Source organism: Aythya ferina, assembly GCF_964211825.1.
Source record: "Aythya ferina genome assembly, chromosome: 1".
NCBI classification, from domain to species: domain Eukaryota; kingdom Metazoa; phylum Chordata; class Aves; order Anseriformes; family Anatidae; genus Aythya; species Aythya ferina.
This window is the reverse complement of record NC_140296.1, coordinates 195,918,244-195,925,992: the sequence shown is the minus strand read 5'-3', so window position 1 is coordinate 195,925,992 and position 7,749 is coordinate 195,918,244. Positions and strand designations below refer to the sequence as shown.

General features: G+C 36.8%; 1 long non-coding RNA gene across 1 annotated transcript; it reads right to left on the bottom strand.

The window, feature by feature from the left end:
• Positions 1-1,639: 1,639 nt before the first annotated feature.
• LOC311428559 lies at positions 1,640-6,737 on the bottom strand. Its single transcript, XR_014687765.1, has 5 exons — positions 6,538-6,737; positions 6,104-6,179; positions 4,969-5,168; positions 2,664-2,751; positions 1,640-2,098 (listed from the first exon to the last, which is right to left on the bottom strand). It is a non-coding gene; the product is annotated as an uncharacterized lncRNA (long non-coding RNA).
• Positions 6,738-7,749: the final 1,012 nt, after the last annotated feature.

The window sequence follows — 7,749 nt, the reverse complement described above, 5'->3', positions numbered from 1 at the left end:
TTTCCTGACACAATGGAGTCCACTTCTAAAGAGAACAACTTTTACTGGGTCTGTCTGATCCATATGTGCAGAGTCTTTTGTGGGAAATAAGCAACAGCCAAAAATCTATGGGTACTGAAAAGTTGCAGGTTGTGCTGGGATAGTTGGATAGTTTTTTTTTTTTTTTTCCTGAGCAGTAAAAGGCTAAGTGGCTACTTAGTCAGAGGGCTCCTAAGGAATTTAGGGAGGTATATTCAGATGTATCTTGCCACATTACAGAGTAATGTTATTTTAGCAGCTCCTCTTAGCACCGTTCTGTAAACTGAAAGGTTAATATCCTGCAGCAGTAACAGTAAATAAAACTTGGAAAGCATAACTTCAGAGCATGTACTTAACAACTGGAAATAAGTATTTTCTTGTCTGATTACTTGTTTGTTTCATTTTTGTCAAATCTCAGTGGTAATAGTGCCAGTATAATGTGACAGAAAAGAAATTCAAAGAAAATGCTTTTGATTAAACTTCGTAAAATAATGGATAGAAAATCATATGCTTACACACTCCAATATCTGTTACAGATGTTAGAAATGTTTCAAAACTCTAGACCAGTTACTATTAAAAGAGTAATTTCATGGGTAGTTATCTGAAACATCAAAATGAAATTAATTCTTAAAAATTTATTCAGAAATTACAAGATCAAAGTTCAAAATGTATTTTGAAGACAAGCACAAAACTATGTGTATCATTCAAGAGAGCTCCTAAAAGCACATTTTTATGCAATAAAATTTTAGTATTCTCTTTGACACAGTGCATGACTTCTCCAGAAACTTCAGATTAATACACTGGTTTTCATGGTACATATCTATACAAAGAAATCATAGACAAATAAATACTGTCTTGGTTTATAGACAGTTTCTATATGGCTAGAAACCCTATCATTAAAGCTTACAAAAAATTAAACACATACACTTTTTCAGCAAAGTTCATGAACATTTTTTGTCATTTTTATATTGTTCATAATAATGGAAAGAAACCAGGTAAGTTCATGAAGTTCAAGACCTCACCATGAAATTATGTTGCTGATAGAAGATGTAGCCACTGCTCAGGAGAAACAGTACAATGAAATATTCAGAGAAGTCATATTTGAAATTACTACTTTCACAAAGCATCTCAGAAAATACCTAAAATTACTCACTAGAGAAAACTCTAATGAGAAAGAATAGTTAGAGGAGATGTTCAGTCTGGTAAAGAAAACTCCCTAGACCTGATCCTTAGAAAGCTATCTGGTCCAGGGAAGGGAAGGGGAAGGGAAGGGAAGGGAAGGGAAGGGAAGGGAAGGGAAGGGAAGGGAAGGGAAGGGAAGGGAAGGGAAGGGAAGGGAAGGGAAGGGAAGGGAAGGGAAGGGAAGGGAAGGGAAGGGAAGGGAAGGGAAGGGAAGGGAAGGGAAGGGAAGGGAAGGGAAGGGAAGGGAAGGGAAGGGAAGGGAAGGGAAGGGAAGGGAAGGGAAGGGAAGGGAAGGGAAGGGAAGGGAAGGGAAGGGAAGGGAAGGGAAGGGAAGGGAAGGGAAGGGAAGGGAAGGGAAGGGAAGGGAAGGGAAGGGAAGGGAAGGGAAGGGAAGGGAAGGGAAGGGAAGGGAAGGGAAGGGAAGGGAAGGGAAGGGAAGGGAAGGGAAGGGAAGGGAAGGGAAGGGAAGGGAAGGGAAGGGAAGGGAAGGGAAGGGAAGGAAAGGAAAGGAAAGGAAAGGAAAGGAAAGGAAAGGAAAGGAAAGGAAAGGAAAGGAAAGGAAAGGAAAGGAAAGGAAAGGAAAGGAAAGGAAAGGAAAGGAAAGGAAAGGAAAGGAAAGGAAAGAAATTGAAGCAGTCCCCAGATAACTCTAAAGTAAATGAATTATAAAGGAGATGGTCTTTTTACTGGAATGGAATATGGATTTTCTGACCATTTCTTTCTGGGTACCAACTACCCAGTCAGGTAGTGTTCGTCTTAGTCAGGTAGTGTTCGTCCATAGTGTTCAGAGGTGTGTTCATCTTTACTGGAGTTTGCTCATCAGCAGGGACACTTTATGTCTGTGAACCCTTATGCCTCTTTCTCATAATATACGTAAATCTGAACTCAGAGTTTGAACCTGAAAACCAGAAGGTGAAAAGCATTTGCATAGCCAAAATGGAATGAAATATGGCTTTACATTTTTGGAGATAGTCACTGAAAAGACATGTCACAGGAATAGGTTTTAGACAGGCACTCCACAGTACTAAATGTACCAAATGAAGCAACACAATGGTTTGCAGTTTTTAGAGAAACACCTGATGAATTTCCCAAAAGGAAACTCTCATCAGATTGGACTAATACCAATAAACCTTATCAATTTAGAGCAAGGTAAGTTAGCTCACACAGAGCTTTGCCTTGCCAGAAATTGATTGTACTTGAGATAAATAAATGATAGCTTGAGTAGCTGCCCACAGATATTTCTGTCAATGCAGTTCAGAGAAACTAGATTGCCTCATTCTTTTCTCTAACTTGAAGACTTAGCAAATATAGTTAAGGTGTACAGTAATATTAATTTGCTCCTATAGATGATTGATCTAGTCTTGGGCAGTGTAGGCAGTTACACTAGAAAGCAGGTATAGGAAAAAAAAATCCTCTTCCACAGCTCTTACTTATGACACAGGAGCCTTGTAAAGATGGTTTACCTTTCTGTGGTGAGTAGGCTGGCATGTAGTGCTGGGGAGAAGAGGAATTCCTCCCAGGCACTGGGCACTTTTCTTCTTTCTATGTCTCCTAAGAGGCAGCAGAAAAAGCAAACTCAGCTCCAAACATTTTCCCAGCAGTTTCCTCTTCCCTCCTTGTAGTGGGAGTTGCTCAGCTCCAACCAACGTTCCCCACCCCTCAGGTCCACTTCTTGGAGTACCAAATTGATTGGTTCCTCCAAGGCTCTGTTGCATGTGTTCAAGGTGGGGAATTGCTGTACCAGGTAAGTCTAGGTTCTAGGAGGTCACTGTAAGACAACCTTAAGTAACATATTTGTGAGTCCAGAACAAAGTTGAATTCTGTGATTTGAGATATAATGTCAGAGCTCTTCCTATGACACATTATTATACCTAATGTGTAAAAGGGTAGATACATAGCCTAATGTGGGGGATAGTATAATCTGCTTTTCTATAAAATCTTCCCTGGAGGATTAAGTGATCCTTACCTATCTAAGGGTAGCTTCAGACTTTTCATTTAATTTCATGTTTCTACTAGAGGACATAGCTCTTCTGTTCCTTTCAACACCAGTTCTAAAACTCACCATAATAGTAAACTTTATTTGTGAATGTATTTAACATAGATATTCTTCTGTACCTAACTCTGTTTTCACTACTGTTTCAAACAAGTGAAACAACTAGACTTAGTGACTTCAAAAGCTCCTTCTCAGATTGTATAATGAAATTGCTTCCCCATCTCTCTCTTTCTTACTATAAAGTATGTATTTTCAGTTTAACACTATTTTTTATTTCAGATCAATGGTATATTTATTTTTTCCTTTAAACTTTTAACTTCAATTAACTATGTTTTGAAGTCCAGTAAAAATTCTGATTTAAACATTCAAAAAAATCCCTTTTTTGTTTTTGATGTGAGAAATCCATGTTTTTAACCTTCAGCAGCTGAAACTGCCATCAACATTCAAGGAGTATAAGATGAGCTGCACTGGATAAACAATGATCCATCAACTCAAAAATGACCAAGGAATGGCAGATGTTGGAATACTCAGCAAAAGCCTCAGATGCAAAATAGGGAAAGAAAAATGATTAAAGGGTTTGTACGGCTTGAAGTATGGGCATAGTCATATATACTCTTTATAGTATTAGAAGATAAACTCTGGGATGTCTTAGGAGGACCTGCACAATGTATCCTCCCAAGATTTTAATAATATATAGTGATTGTCCTCATCCTTTTTTCCTGACAGGGAAGGGCCCCATGCTGGCTTCATCTGAGTAAGCCACCAAGGAGTATATAGGGAGACCAAAACCAAGATGACAATAGCAAATTCTGCTGCTGCATTGGAGCTCTCTAGTGGAATACATGCTGCAGAGCAACCTCCTCTTAACTGAAGGCTCATGCATTTACCTCAGTTCCTCAGTTTCCAGAACGCAACTATATTCTGGCATTCCTAAGGAGTGAAAAAGCACCAGCGCTAAATCACTTTCTGCCAGAACAATATTATATTGTGTTTCTTAAGAGAGGAGCTGAGGAAAAGAGGTAATATGCAAAATAACAAAGGTGAAATGCATTTCTACTACATCTATACACTTATGAAGAAACAAGATAACAAAAGGTACTTATTAATCCAATCCTTTGTGCAGGCAAAAAAAAAAAAAAAAATGTCAGAATCAATGATATCTAATCTTAAATAGCATATATTATTTTGACTATCTAACAAAACATACCAAAATATTGGGCTTGATTGCCATTCTGAGTACATGAAGATAAATGGTATGCAGAAAAAATTAACATATCCAACAACACCCTCTTTTTCAATGTCTATTGTGCATTTAGCCTAACTCCAATGAAACTCTCAACAGCATAATCCAGCAGCAAAGTAAGGTTCAAAGACAGCTATGTTTCTGCTGGGATATAAACTAGACATTCTGGATGACCAGCACATAATTTTTTTACTCATATTTTTAATTTGTGTTAGCTGGGCACAGATAAATATAAAACCCATAGGACAAGACTGAGTTTGAAGAAGATTCAGAATTTTCCATTTGACATGTTTTTTGCTGCTTACTTCAATATTAAAATCATTTAAATGGGCACCACTAATGGTCCAAGCTCATTTGAGGTAGGACTGCTGCAGTTTGGGTAACAGATAAATAAGAGGATGTTAGCACTCTCTGTCAACCACAGGAGGGTACTGAAGGCCAAAACTCTGTTATACTTCCACTTGACCCTTCATAATAAAGGAATCCCACTTAAGCAGTGCTGCTGAGGGAATCACAGCGCAGAGAGACCAACCTGATTCATTCTCCATCTTCTTCCCTTTTTCCCTGCTGTTTGGCCACATCAGAGGTTCTGAGCGAACTACATGTGAGGTAGTTGCTACACTCAGTGTCACCTGGAGGCTCAGAAGCAGCATGGCCCTCATTTTAAGTCTAGCATCTGCACTCCAGGAAATCTTTGTCCAGTCCTGGCTAAGCCTTGGATCCCTTCATTTCCTGCGTGTAATGGCATGAAATTAAGAGGAAAAGATATTGGAAAGGAGGCAATATATAAAACAACAAGATTGTATGTGCATTTATACTACATCTATAGACTTGTGAAGAAACGGGAACAAAATATTCTGGTTCATGAAACCAGCACAGGAGACTGGGTAGAATATACATACAGCAATATCATTCATAAACTGTGTCAACAGAATTTTTTATTTTTATTTTATTTTATTTTATTTTATTTTATTTTATTTTATTTTATTTTATTTTATTTTATTTTATTTTATTTTATTTTTTAAGCAGAGCATATACTTATGCATATAAATAGCTTTCTAATCAATTAGATATCATCAACATAAAGATCCAGATTCTATTACTGTGAAACATTAGAGACCCCATTATTCATCACTAATGAGGATTATATACCTGATGTTACCATAGCACTTAAAGGCATCAGGTGACTATTGGTTCTCTTGCTGTTTACAGTTGAGCAAAAATACCATAAGAAACAGACCGTAAGTGACAAAGCCAGTGTTGCACTACGATTAGCTTTCCTGTCTCTCTCCATAACAGAAAACATAGGATTTCCATGATTTGCAGTTTGAACAGCTCTGTTCTCAAAGAATTCACTTTCCAGGCTTGTAGAAATTGTTGTACATTAATAAACCAATGAAGAAGGGAAGTAGAGAAGATGAGGAACTATAAAATGAGTACATCATTGTAAAGTAGAAGGAGGTTTTGTCCCACCATCTGTGTTTCATATCACCTTCTAAGCAATGATCTAATTTTTTATAAAATTCTCAACAAAAGAAGGAAATAGAAACTAGCTAAAGAATTTCCTTACCTTAATATCTGTTCTGAAACCTTAGAGACATCCTTAAAAAGCAAAATATTCTAGGAGTTTTTGACATAAAATTCCATTCATAGGTAATAAGTCTTACCGAAGTTCATTTGTTCCTATTTTGAAAAACACACGGGGTAAGATTCAGATCACGTACTTGTGTGCCGTTGATAAACCTGAGGAGCAATTAGGAAGCCTGAGCTGAATAAAGAGAATCTGAATATTTGCTCTCCAGCATGATGTAACCCTGAACACAGCAAGATTCCAAAGATTTGTATTTTATGCCATAAAGTCCTTCAAATCATCTTTATCAGAGTGGACACTAAAGTTCCCTTCTGAATCTCATCTCAAGTTATCCCTGGAAATCTGAGTTTGCATTCCAAAAAGATGGGGGGAAGCCCTTCTTCTGCTGTTTTTATGAATTGGTTACTGCTGGATAAAGATAAATGTATAAATATATATAAAATAAAATAAATAAATTTTCCTCAGGGTTTTTTTTACTACTGAGTACGGTAGTTTACAGAGCCATTTTACCTTATGATTTCCTCCTGTTTTGTGCTCCTGGTAGAGAAGTCTAAGCAACATTTCACACTCATGTTTCTATTCAGCATCACTTTGGAGAGCTCAGCATCTCTAACAGAGGTGAAAACCTTTTACTGTACTGGGAACCTTGGTGTGCCAACTTCATTATTGTGACTCCCCTCTCTGGGCCAGGCAAGCACTAAGTTGGCTAATTCAGGTGATCAGAGTCTACACTGAGTCTACATCTGGTTTAAATCAACAAATCAACAACTGTATATTAAAGTGACTAGGCACTCTTTTTTTTTTTTTTTTTTTTTTTTTTTTTTTTTTGTGTGTGTGTGTGTGTGTTTTGTTTTGTTTTGTTTTCTGGATTAATTGTATACACAATTTTCTTTCATACTTCCATTGTTCAGTCTAGACTCCTCTTTGAGCCTTGGAGTCCTCCTGAAAGTGATTCATTACCACATGATTGGAGGATGGAGGAAAATCCTCAACCTAAAAAAGGTTTTTGAAACCCTTATCATTTTCTTCAAAGTAAATAGATGGCTATGTTTTGATCTGGCATACATCATTGTTATATGGTACAATATTTCATTGAAACTTTTGGGAAGGAAAGGGAAAATGAAGAGCTTTGTGAGTAGCTAAAAAACTATTTGAAGAACAAGAGGTCATTGAGCAAGATAAATATGTGTAATGGCACAGCAGGATCCAAGTGAATGAGTAGAGAAATCATGTTGTTCAAATAGAAAATCTTCAGATTTGTCTTTAGGTACCTTATTCTTACAGATAAAGTAATGTAGTATTAGATAAGATATCAAAAGGATTCCATTCTGCCTCTCTGCATTATACATGTATGTGTCTGGATTTAGTATGCTACCAGAGACCCTGGTAGAAATTCATCCGACTTGTTGGGGTTTCCGTAAGTTTCATTTATAGCTTGTCCTGGGGCTTAATTACCACTATAGTTAGTTTTTAAAGAATACCTAATGGAAACCTTCATTATAAATTATGACTTTCTTTTATTTCCTGACATCACAAGCATCCTCTTAATGCATGTTTATGGACTTTTACATCTCATTTGTTTTTTAGTTGATTATTTAAACTTGAAAATATATTGATTTATTTATTTATTAATAATGGAAAAGCACATCTACCTTATCAAAACTATTACAACTAATTTTCATGGTCATGCTTTCAGATTGCATGTATTACATTAGGCAAATA